We start from the raw sequence: 11698 nt of genomic DNA on the forward strand, positions 1-11698 counted from the left end.
TCGCAGAGAACATCTCATTAAAGCAGAAGAAAGCGGAGCAGGGCAGGGGAGGGCATTTCCCGGAATCCGGGAGGAAGTGTGAGTCACGGGCCTCCTTCGGAGTGAGCTGGCGTGGCCACCCAGCCCAGCCCAGGACGCCAGCAGCTAGGGGTGGCGGGCCCTGCAGACACGCCCACTGTCCGTGGTGACGCAGGGCCCAGGAATGCAAACAGCGTGGATGGGGGTGGGGGGCCCTGGGCCCAGGCACCAGGCCAGGCAGAGGGAGCCGGCGCAGAGAGGCCTCAGAGGGGTTGGGGCTTGAACCAGCACCTCTTGGGGCCTGGAGAAGTCTGCAGGCCCAGCAGTGTGGACTTGAGTGCTTTGGGAAGCACTGCTTTAAGGACCAGCAAGTCACCTGCGATCCGCCTGTGGCTGTCCCTAAACACAGGGAGATGGAGGCTCAGCCATCGGTCAGGGCCTGTGATCCTTTTGCCATCGACAGGGACAGGGGGCTGCTTGAAGAGCTGGGACCGCAGGGAGACCGGATGTAGCTTCGCTGCTGGACTAGTGTGTGTGGCTAGCTGATCTCTCCCCAGGGAGCTCTGCTGGCCCCTCTCTCTGTCCCTCCCTCCCTCCCTCTCTTTCTTTTTCTATACTGGGGATTGAACCCAGGGCCTTCACACTGAGTTACACCTCTAGCCTTTCTCTTTTGAGGCAGTGTCTAGCTAAGTCACTAAGTTGCCCGGGCTGATTTGGAACCTATGGCTCCTTTTGACTCAGCCTCGCAGAGTGCTGGGATGACAGGCATGCACCACCACACCCCAGCAGAGCTCCCACAAAGAACTGGGGGACAAGAGGGAGGCTGGGAGGTGGGAGAGGGGTCTTGCTGAGTCCTGGATTATAAGGTGTGGCCCAGTACACTGAGTGCAGCCTGGGCTCTGGCACAGCCAAGGTACCCTCAAAAACCCGGAGCCTGAGAGCTCAGCGGGGTAAAACTAACCCCAGGCTTGGACACTCTCACCCAGGGGAGCTCCCCCGCCATCTTCACTTCCTTTATCACCCTGCTCCACTCGGACTGAACCCAGGGCCTTGGCATGGGTCACACCCCGAGAACTTTTTGATTTTTTATTTTGAAACAGAGTTTCAGTAACTCACTAAGTCATTGAGGCTGGGCTTGAACTTCTGTCCTCCTGCCTCAGCCTCCCAGAGCGCTAGGATGACAGGGGTGTGCCAACACACCCGACTCCCTTGGACTTTTCTAAAATTCGGGCTTTCCAGCTCCACCACTTAATCCTTGTCTCTGGAAAAGGAGGAAGAGGGCCAGGAATGTAGTTCAGTGGTGCAGGCTCTCCCTGGCAAAAGAAAAAGGAAAGAGGGCTGGGCGTGGCTGCACACCTGTAATCTCAGCTACCTGGGGAGGTGGAGGCAGGACCATCACAAGTACGAGGCCAGCCTGTGTAGTTTGGTAAAACCTTGTCTCAAAATTTTAAAAAATTAAGAAGGGCTTGGGGTGGGCCAGGGATTTAGCTCAGTGGTTCTGCTGCCTGCCTCGAAAGTGCAAGGTCCTGAGCTCCATCCCTAGTACCAAAAAAAAAAAAAAAAAAAAAAAAAAGGAATGGCTGGGAGTGTAGCTCAGGGGTAAAGGGCTTGCCTAGCATGCAGGATTAAAAAAAAAGACAGCGCACAGGTGCCCAGCCTGCCTCTGCCCTGCCACCCTGCTGCCCCCGAAGCCTTGGGGCTGCTCTTCCAGGTAGGGCTGCTCTGCCTTTCCCTGGCAGGTGGGCACCTCCTTGGCGGTGGGCTCGAGCAATTGCCCAGGGTGGCAGCTGCTCCATTTGGTTGTCCTGGGACCTTGTGACCTTCCTGTGAGCTCCTGGCCCTCATTGCTCCCTAAAGTGTACTTTTCCACGCTTGAGGACGAGCTGACCCTTGGCCACCTCACCCAGCCACCTATGGGCGGCCCTCACAAGACCAGCATTGCGGTGGTGCTGGGGGAGCAGAAGGGGGAAGAGAAGGAGAAGGCCAAGAAAGGGAACAGGGGGCGGGAGGAGGGAAGAACTAGGGCTGTCCCAGCCCAGCCCCCTGGACTCACTGGTGTCCCTGCATGTGTCTGCCACCATCTCTGGCACCAGCTGCTTTGGAAATGACCAGGACGGTGACCACTTGGAGGGAAATCTAACATCAGACACTTGAGTTAAAACGCACATGGACACACAAAGAAGCACCTCACCTATTCTGTGTTCAAGATAGGAATGTTCAATGCTGTTAAAGACCTGGTTCTTTCCCAACTTATTCTACAGTCAGCACGGCCCTGACTAGCGCCTGTGTCTCGACAGAGTGGCCAGTAAGTTTACAAACAAGAACAAAGTCAGAGGACTGACACTCCTTAACCTCAAACCTCCTATGAAGATGCAGTAATAACACAGTGTGGTGTTGGCAAAAGAACAGGTAAGTTAATGGACAGAATAGAGGGCCCAGACACAGACCTGCATAAATATATTAAAGAAAAATTTATAGCCAGGCACAGTGGCACACACCTGTAATCCCAGGACTTGGGAGGCTGAGGCAGGAGCACATTGTGAGTTTGAGGCCAGCCTGGGCTACATAGTGAGATCCTATCTCAAACAACAAACAGACAAATAGAGTCGTTTCCCATCCTGCAGGCCGACTCTTTCCCCTGGGTGCTCTCCTCTGCTGTGCAGAAGGGTTTTAGTCTGATGCGATCTGGGCTGGTGGTTCTTGACAACATTTCCGGTGCTGGGTCACTGGCTTTGCCTTCCATCTGAAACCTGCCCCCCTGCTCTGTCCCAGTCCCTGACTCAGAGCCACCACAGAACCCACCTGGGTGCCATCACCCTTGTCACCCACAGTTGTCCCGGACTTCCCACATGCCATCTCCTATGTGCTTCGAGGTGTCACTCTCACCCTCCTTTTATCAATGAGGAAACCGAGGGACGGAGGCACCAAGGAATTTACCCAGGGCTGAGGTTTGGTTTTTTAAGTTTTTATTTCTATATTTTAATCTCATTTTTTTCCTCCCAGTATTGCAGATTGAACCCAGCAATGCCTGCTGGGCTACATCCCCAACTCTTATTTTTTATTTTTCTTTCTTTCTTTCTTTCTTTCTTTCTTTATTTATTGGTGGCGGGGATGGAACTGGGGTCCTTGTGCTTGTGCGGCAGGTGGCAAAACCACTGAACTATATCCCCAGCCCTCTTATTTTTTATTTTGAGACAGGGTCTTGATAAGCCACTGAGTTGCCCAGGCTGGGCTCCAACCTGTGATTCTCCTGCCTCAGCCTCCTGAGTGCTGGATTACAGGCGTGCACCACCATGCCTGGCTCTCTGCTTCCCTCTTGCCTGGAGGTCCCTTCCTGCCCAATACTGCCCAAGGGAGATGCAGATGATGGGGTGCTGTCAGGACAGGAAGGTGCTGGCTCTCAGGGCTCTGACCTCAGCCTGGAGGCCTCTGAGGGGAGATGCCCTGCTCTTCTAGGGGTCCCCAGGCTGAGGGAGAAGAGCATCACCTGGCCTGGCCTGGACTCCAGCTCCTCCTCACACAGCCAGGCAACTGGAAGCCCCCATCCCCAGCTGCAGAGTGGCTCGAGGTCACCCCTGGAAAACGCAGAACCTCCCTGATCCCCTCACCCTTGACCCCACCTCTCAGCCTTCCAGGGCCCCAGGGGATGTGAGGGTTTCCATTCCCTGGGCTCAACGCACTGCACTGAAAAGGACAACCGTGATTACAGCTTTTGTTTTTGAGATGGCATTTCACTATGTTGCCCAAGCTGGTCTCAAAGTCCTGGGTTCAAGCAGTCCTCCTGCCTCAGCCTCCTGAGTAGGTGGAACTAGAGGTGTGCACCACTAGGCCCACCTGGAGACATTTTAGCTTCCTAATGCCCAGAGCCTCCTCTGTATATGTTGCAGGTGGGATGAGGGGAGAGATACAGTTTTTTCCACAAACAAAATCAGCGCACCTGGAAGGGAAGCGCAATGCTTCGCACCTGACGGAGGCTGGGTGGGCACGAGGTCTACCTAAGGAGTGGGGACAGCACCACCCCTGAGGCAGACGCCTGTGGCTTCTCCAGCCCCCTGTCACACCCTAGGTGGGAGCTGCTCCCCAGTGCATCAGCCATGGGTGCCCAGTGGGATTCGCCACATTTATCCAAAGCCACACGTTCCGCAGTTGCTGAGCTGGCCCCAGCCTGGGGCCACAGCTGCCACCGCTGACCGGGAGAAGACGAGGCTGGGGACCACATGGGGACGAGGAGCGGAGAAGCTAGGTGAGAGCAGGGGAGCCCGGAGGGTCTATACCTGGGTTCCAGGGGACACCCCAGCTCCTATCTCCAACTCTCTTCTCCCTGCCCCGTGGTTTTCTTTTTCTTGGTGTAGCTACTTTACGTGAGTGAGTTTCTTTTGCATACAGATAAAGCATCCACCCAATATCAAAAAAGGCACAGTGGGGGCCTGGGATTTAGCTCAGTGGTGCCACTTTCCCTGGCAAGGGCAAAGTCCTGAGTTCAATCCCTGGTACAAAAAAAAAAAAAAAGGCATAGTGGGATCTCACCTTCTGTGGCTGCCATGAAAAAAGCCAGCTGCTTCCTCTGACTCGCTTCATGAAATCCTCATGGCAACTCCGGGAGGGAGGCATTCACACCACCTCTCTTTGACAGAGGAGAAAGCAGAGCCCCAGAGAGGTTAACCAGTTTGGGAAGAGTCACACAGCGGCCCAGGCATTTGAGTCCGACCGATTCCAGGGGCCGGCATGGGGCTCCTGAACACTTACCTGCCTTACTGTTGTGGTTTGCCTGGAAAAGGCCCTGGGGGGCCTCTGCAGAGCCCCCAATTCTCCAGGCTCACGTGACTGTGTTCACCAGATAAGTCTGAGAAGGAACCAAGCTGGCTGGGCTGCACTGCGGGGGGGCTCCTTGGGAAGCCCAGGCAAGGCCTGCCAGCGCCCCCAGACCAGGCTGGGCCGGCAGGGAGGCTGACCTCATACCCACCACAGCTCTGTGGCATGTGAGTTATGGGTCCCCAGGGGCCTGGGACAACGCCCTGCTGCCCCCAGGAGGCCCGTCACAGCCCTGGGGGTGTGGCCTGCCTTGCTTGGTTGTCCCTGGAGCTCACTGGGCCATAGAGCCCCATCTCAGGACTGTGGCCATGGGCTGGGTTGTGCTAAACTGAGAACCGCTGAGACCTGGCCCCTGGGCCCTGCAGGGTGGCGATTGTCGTCAGAGGGTCAGGTGGAGGGAGAAAGAAGCTTCGGGTCCAGGGGACACAGCAGAGACCCGGCAGGTCAGAGGACTCAGATCCACACCCAGCCATGGGCAGCTGGGGGCTCTCCAGCAACAAGGTTGCCCGCCCCTGCCCTGGAAAAGCATCTTTAACTTGCTCATTTGGATTCTATGAATACTTCGTTTCTAAAGAAATGTGATGGACTGTCAAAGGACAAAAGTACAACTAGGGTTAAAGATCCCAAAACTGGCCTTGTTTTCTCCTCCAGAATTGGACACACCTCCCTTCCACAATGTGGAGTTAAGGGATGATCCAACAGGCTGGGCAGAGGAGGGAAAACAGGTCTTTTGTTTTGTTTGTTTTTGTTTTTTGCAGGGCTGAGGTTTGAACCCTGGACTTTAGTGCATGCTAGGCAAGTGCTCTACCATTGAGCCATACCCTAGCCCTGGAAGTAGCTTTCTGTGTAAGGTGGTAACAGAAAGAACAGACAAACAAACAGATTGGTTAACATCATGTTACTTCACGTTTATTTATTTTTATTTTAATTTTTTTTGGCGTAAAGACTAAAGCAGAAGAAACTTCATTGGCATGCAGTTGAAACTAGCTTATTTGGCTGTTAGGCTGTTGCACTCAGTGAAATTTCAGCTCGGTGGTACGAACCTTAGCGCAAGTGACTCCATTTTGATTTTCTGCCTGTGTGTACGGCTTAGTGTGGGAGTTTAGCCCAAAACAATGTCCTCCTGTCATTTTCATTTAACAGAACTCTGTGATGCATTATACTAAATTAAGCTTAAATATCTGCATCTATACTCCACCCACACACTTTTTTTTTTTTTTTTTTTTTTTTTTTTTACAAAATTGATTATGGACACCTTCCCAGGGAACGCAGAAATCTTGGACATTCTTGTTAATTGATACCTAATAGTCTATAGCATAGGCAGCCCAAAGAAAACCCAGGGCAGGTTTTATTTTGAATGTAGGTACCAGAGTTCTAAGTGAAATATTAGCAAAACGAGTTAAAGAATCCCTCAGGACCCAGTAGGAGTTCACTTAGGCTGGCACCAAAGTGGTTGGCCAGTGGAATCTCAGTGTTGTTTTAATTTGCATTTCTTGAATGATCAGTGATGTGGAACATTTTTTCATGTATTTATTTGCTGTTCATACTTCTTCATCAAGTGTTTTTGTTTTTTGAGACAGGGTTTCGCTTTGTAGTTCAAGCTGGCCTTGAATTCACTATGTAGCCCAGGGTGGCCTTGAACTTGCAGTGATTCTTCTGCCTCAGACTCCCGAGTGCTGGGATGACAGCCATGTGCCACCATGCCTGGCTACCAGAAGGGACAGTAAGGAAAGGTGAATCTTGCTGAAAATGTCCAGGCTGGCTAGAGACCAGGCCTTAGGATTCAGCCTAGTCAAAAAGGGGAATCCAAAGAGCCTAAGTTAGGTCCAGGAAAGAGGCTTTCTTACAGGCTCTGGGATCTCAGAAAAGTTCCCTTCTACATGTGAGGAAGCAGTGGCTCAGAGAACAGCCCCTTGCCTGAGATCTACTTTAATCCAGCTCACGGCCCTGGAGGCCCAGCAAAGGTTCTGGTCACATCTGCCGCCTGCCCACAGCCCTGGGTGAAAGGACCTGACCTTCAGCCTCAACTCTCCCTCGACTCATTGCCGTGTGACCCTTGTTACATCTGGTCCACCTGTGGGCCTCTCAAGTGGCCCAAAGCCGCAGGGAGTCCCCTGGCCAAGCCATGGAGATGGAAGCTGGGTGGTCCTGGGCTGGGCCAGGCACTAATTAGCCCAAGCCTCTGGAATGTTAAGTGCCCGGCCTGGAATGCAGCGCCTGGTGCTACATGGCCCCTGACATCAGACAGGCAGCCCCTGCTGTGGGACTGGCGGCTGTGAAGATAAAGACGGGGTAGGCAGGCACCTGGAGCTCCTGGGATCCACACCACTGCAACGCATGTGACAAACACCCAAGAGAACTCTCTGGCCAATAGTCAGCAAGGCCAGCCGTGCCCAAGCCAAGCTGGGGCTCAGCCAGCAACGCAGGGGAGTCACCTGTCCCCAACTGCAGACCTGGCCACAACTGGTAGCAGGCCAAGGGACACAGGAGGCCAGGCCTGGGTTTCTGACCCACAGAAATGCTGGCACAGCATGGTACTATTTGCTGTTTTAAGCTGCTAACCTTTGGGGAGATGTTAGGTGGCTTAGGGTGCCTCCTCACTTTCCCCTCATCCTTTCCCCGCCACCCTGGGGTTACCAGCCAGGGTGACCACAGACACAGGAAGGGAGTTGAACCTGGAGCCAAAATCTTGGCCCCCTTAGAAGACTGGGGACATCCTACCTGCAACTTGACGAGGTACCTGGCCTTAGGCTTCAGAGCCAGGCAGATGTCATGACTTTGTGGGCAGATGAGGAAACTGAGGCAGGAGACTGAGTTGCTCAAAGTCAGGCAGAGTGCAGCAGCAAAGCCAGGGTCAGAAGCCAAGGTCATGAGTTTGGGGCTTGGGGGCTTTTATTGCACACCAGCTGCTCCCCCCGATTCCTGCTCCCCCTGGACCCACAGAGGGGGTCCACACAAGGTGGAGTGATGTTGAGAGACCCCCTTAGATGGTGCCTTTACTAGCTGAGCCTGTGCTTTGGGGCCCAAGTCCTTGAGTTCTAGGGGGTCCTAAATGGTCTTGGGCTTGAGAGGAGGCTCATGGCTCCTCCGTTCTCTGTGGTCCACCTGGAGGTCCCTCGTGGTCAGGGCTGGTCTCAGACATCCTGCATGGAAGCCAAGAGTCCTCCAAGTGGGTTTCCTGTGGTGGCCAGGACAGAGCTGGGCCTGGGGAGACCTTGAAGACTCTCTGGTCCCTCCTCAGACTCCCAGGACCAACCCCACCATCTATACCTAAGGACTTGGCAGGGCCAGGCAGGGCTGACTTGCTCAAGGTCACAAACCCAGGAAGGCCCAGGACCAGCACTAGAACAAAGCTTTTCCTGCTGGCAGCCCAGTGCCCAAGCCCAGTGGCTCCCAAACTTCAGCTCCACTGGAATCATCTAGAAGGCTGGTTATAAGCAATATCAAAGGCCTGTCCCTGAGGTTTCAGATCCTGTGGGTCTGTGTGTGTGTGTGTGTGTGTGTCTTGATCACTTTCTCATCGCTGAGACTCGATACCTGGCACCTACAATCTAAGGGAGGAAAGTTTATTTTGGCTGGCTCTGAGGCAGAATGGCATGGTGGAGGGGCCTGGTGAAGAAGAGTTGCTCACTGCAAGGTGGTCAGGAAGCAGAGAAAGAAAGGAGGAGCCTGGGAGGGAGATAAATCCTTCCGGGCCTCGCCTCCAGGCCCCACCTCTTCGAACCAGTCTTCACCTCCTAACAGCCAGTTAGCTCTAAGCTCCCTAATCAATCGCCTTCCTAAAGCCCTGTCCATGAGCACATGAGGCTCTTGGGGAACATATGGATGTGAACCATAAGATGGGGCTTGAGGATTTGCACTCTGACAAGTCCCTGACAGTGGTGATGCCACCGTCCAGAAACACACATTGGGAACCTGTCCCTCAAATTGCTCTCCTGATGGTTGCTGTGGGAGAGCGCAAGGGCAATGTGCAGGGTCTTGAGTCCTTGCCTAGCACCATCTCTGAGGGAGTGGGGTGAAAATATTTAGGTCAGATAAATCACACAGTAGATGCAAGAATAATTTTTGTTATGAAATCTACCAATAGGAAGTCTATGGTACATTAGTCAGCTTTTTGTCACGGTGACCAAATAGCAGAGAAAAGGAATTCAGGGGAGGAAGAGTTTACTTTGGCTCATGGTTTCAGTGATCTCAGTCCATGGTCAGCTGGCTGCATTTTGCTGTGACCTGAGGTGAGGCAGAAACACCATGGCATTGGGAGTGTGGCGGAAAGCTGTTCATTTCATGGTGGCCAGGAAGCAGAGAGAGGAGAAAGAGCCTGAAGGGAAGGGGTTGGGGGCCACATATTGTCCCAAGGTCACGCCTCCATGATTCACTCCCTCCAATTAGGTTCTATCTCCTGTGTCCATGGTTTCCCAATAAATGCCATCAAATTGCACCAATGGGTTAATCCATTGATAAAGTCAGAGTCCTCCTGGTCCAGTCACCCCCTGAAAGCCCATCTCTGGACACAGGAGACTTGGTGGGACATTTTTGATCCAAACTGTAACACAGGGAAGTGAAATCATTGTCCCTGCTGTTGTGTTTTCTCTTCCTGTGCTTTGACACTAGAGGCTGGTAGAGGCTAGAGGTGTGCAGAGTGGTTTGGCACTTGCCTAGCACATAGGAGGCCCTGAGCTCAATTCCCCAGCTCTGCAAAGCCTCACTCCTACAGAATCTGACCTCCAAATTAAGTTCACGGTGCACAGCTCTGCTTGCATCACCCACTGCTTAGAGAAGACAAAAGTCTGAGTTGGCAGTGGACAGGGTCCAACATCACTGGTCCCTCACTCTCCATCCCTAAAGTCCCAGCACTTTTTATTTCTGGGGCACTAGGCTCCCATGTGACTTTTCTTATGCTTACTTCCTGTGGCAGGAGCTGCAGCTTACGTCCCAGTCTCCTTTCTTCCTTTCTAGGGCAGGGATCAGCCGGCAAGAGCCCATAGCACAAACCCAGCCTGCTGCCTGCAAAGTACAAAAGTGTTTTGTTTTTTTAAAAATCTGTATTTATTTTTGAGTTACTAGGGATCAAATCTACAGCCTCACACATGCTAGGCAAGTGCTCCATCACTGAGCTATCTCCCCAGCCTCTGAGGTGGCAAGAAGTTATCTAATACTTTGGGAATAGTGGGAACTAGATTATCTACACAATGGATTGTCTGTAAATAAAAATTTCATTGATAATGCAGATGGATTTATTTACTATCATCCATGAGTGTCTGCATACTTCTGTGGCAAGGCAGACAAGGCTACCAAGAAAGTGTGGCCCACATCATGCGACTGAGTCCTGCCAAGGGTTTGTGAGCAGAAGTGATGGTCCCTAAGGAGCGAGGACATGTTCCTTCCATCCCCTTCCTCTGCCCAGAATGCAGATGTGGGGAGAGCTAACCCGGCACCCCAAGATGGTAAAGCAAAAGGAGTAGGTGCGTCTGCCCAGCCCCTGCCATTCCACCCCTGGAAGGCCCCAGTGTGCTGTGACACGGCTGTGACTGAGACATTTCACACCTGTGCTCCAGCAAGCTTGCCAGGGTCCGGGACAGGGGAGATCCGGTTCTGTCCCTTATTAGCAAGTGACCTGGGGCAAATGGGCCTTCTTCCTCTTTATAAAATGCGACTTGGCAGGACTCTTGGGGACTGCTATCACCCTTGGTGAAAGGCTGTCTGTCACTTCGCCAGCCCTGGGCCACAGCTAACAGCAGCTAAATAGCTATTATCAGCTAAGAGTTTCCAGAAACCCAATCCTGGCCCTCACCCTGCTCCAAACCCTTGCGGCCCACTTCCCTCAGATAAGATCTAAACTCTTGCCTGACTTGCAGGACCTTCTCGCCCCTGCCCACATGGCCCAGCCTTTCAACCAGCAGCCAGATGGAGTCACCCGGCCTCCTGCTCGGGGTTGTCCCGAGGTCAGAGCCATCTCAGCCAAATGACCTCTCGGACATTCCTTAAATCACTCAGGGCCGCTGCACGCGCCTGCCTTTTTTCCCCTTCTCTCCCCAAGCCTCTGGGCGCTGCTCCTCCTCCCTCCTTCCCACCGGCCCACGTGGCCACCAAACTCCTTTCCTGGTTATTCAGACCTCTGGGCCAGCGCACTGCCTCAAGGAAGGCCTCCCAGACTGCACACTCCGGCCCCCGCAGTCCGCTGAGACCCCTCCGCCCCGGCGGCGTCTCCCAGCACCGGGTCCCCAGCGCCCAGCGCGGTCTGGCGCTGCAGCGGCGCCCGCGGGAGGCTGCGCGCCAGGGGAGGGCGCCTGGGCCGAGGGGCGAGGTGGCACCTCGAGGCCTCCGGCCCGATCCCTGCCCAGCAGGGCGCCACCGGCCTGTCCCACACCCTCTCTGCCGCCTGCCCAGTGACCTAATTATTGTTTTTTCTTCCAGCCCCTGCGGAGGGGAAAAGAGAAATTCCTGGAGGATGACACAGGCCCGCCGCCGTGGGGACGCACGGGACCGGCTGGGCCGGCTGCGCCCCCGCCGCCGCCTAACTACAGAGCGCACCGACATCGCCACGGCCGGCCCGGCCAGGCCTGTGGGCGCCCTGATTCTGGGGCCGGGGGCCGGGGCTGGGGCGGGACTGCGGGTCCTTGGCACTGCGTTGGCCTGCGGGGGCAGCGCCTGGGGCTCACGGAGGAGGGCAGAGGGGGAGGGGTCCCTGCCCTCTGGGCAGGAACACGGGGCGCCCTGTGTTGAGGCCCTTGCCCTCAGCCCTCAGTCATCGTGGGTTGTGCATGTGGCTGCTCCCCAGAGCTAGGCCCCGGAAGGAGGCAGAGACTTGACACTGCGCTGGGCCTCGATTCCCCATCTGTGCAGTGGGCTGATAGCGGGAGAGTGAGGT

At 54.5% G+C, this 11698-nt stretch overlaps 1 long non-coding RNA gene across 1 annotated transcript; it reads right to left on the reverse strand.

Moving 5' to 3' along the window:
• Positions 1-658: 658 nt before the first annotated feature.
• Positions 659-4985, reverse strand: LOC147821854 (uncharacterized). The gene is made up of 3 exons (XR_015446483.1): positions 4765-4985; positions 4546-4642; positions 659-1331 (listed from the first exon to the last, which is right to left on the reverse strand). It is a non-coding gene; the product is annotated as an uncharacterized LOC147821854 (long non-coding RNA).
• Between the last annotated feature and the right edge of the window lie 6713 nt (positions 4986-11698).

This window comes from Heterocephalus glaber, unplaced genomic scaffold, assembly GCF_053883595.1.
Source record: "Heterocephalus glaber isolate CG9 unplaced genomic scaffold, H.glaber_assembly_v1.0 deba00001689, whole genome shotgun sequence".
NCBI classification, from domain to species: domain Eukaryota; kingdom Metazoa; phylum Chordata; class Mammalia; order Rodentia; family Bathyergidae; genus Heterocephalus; species Heterocephalus glaber.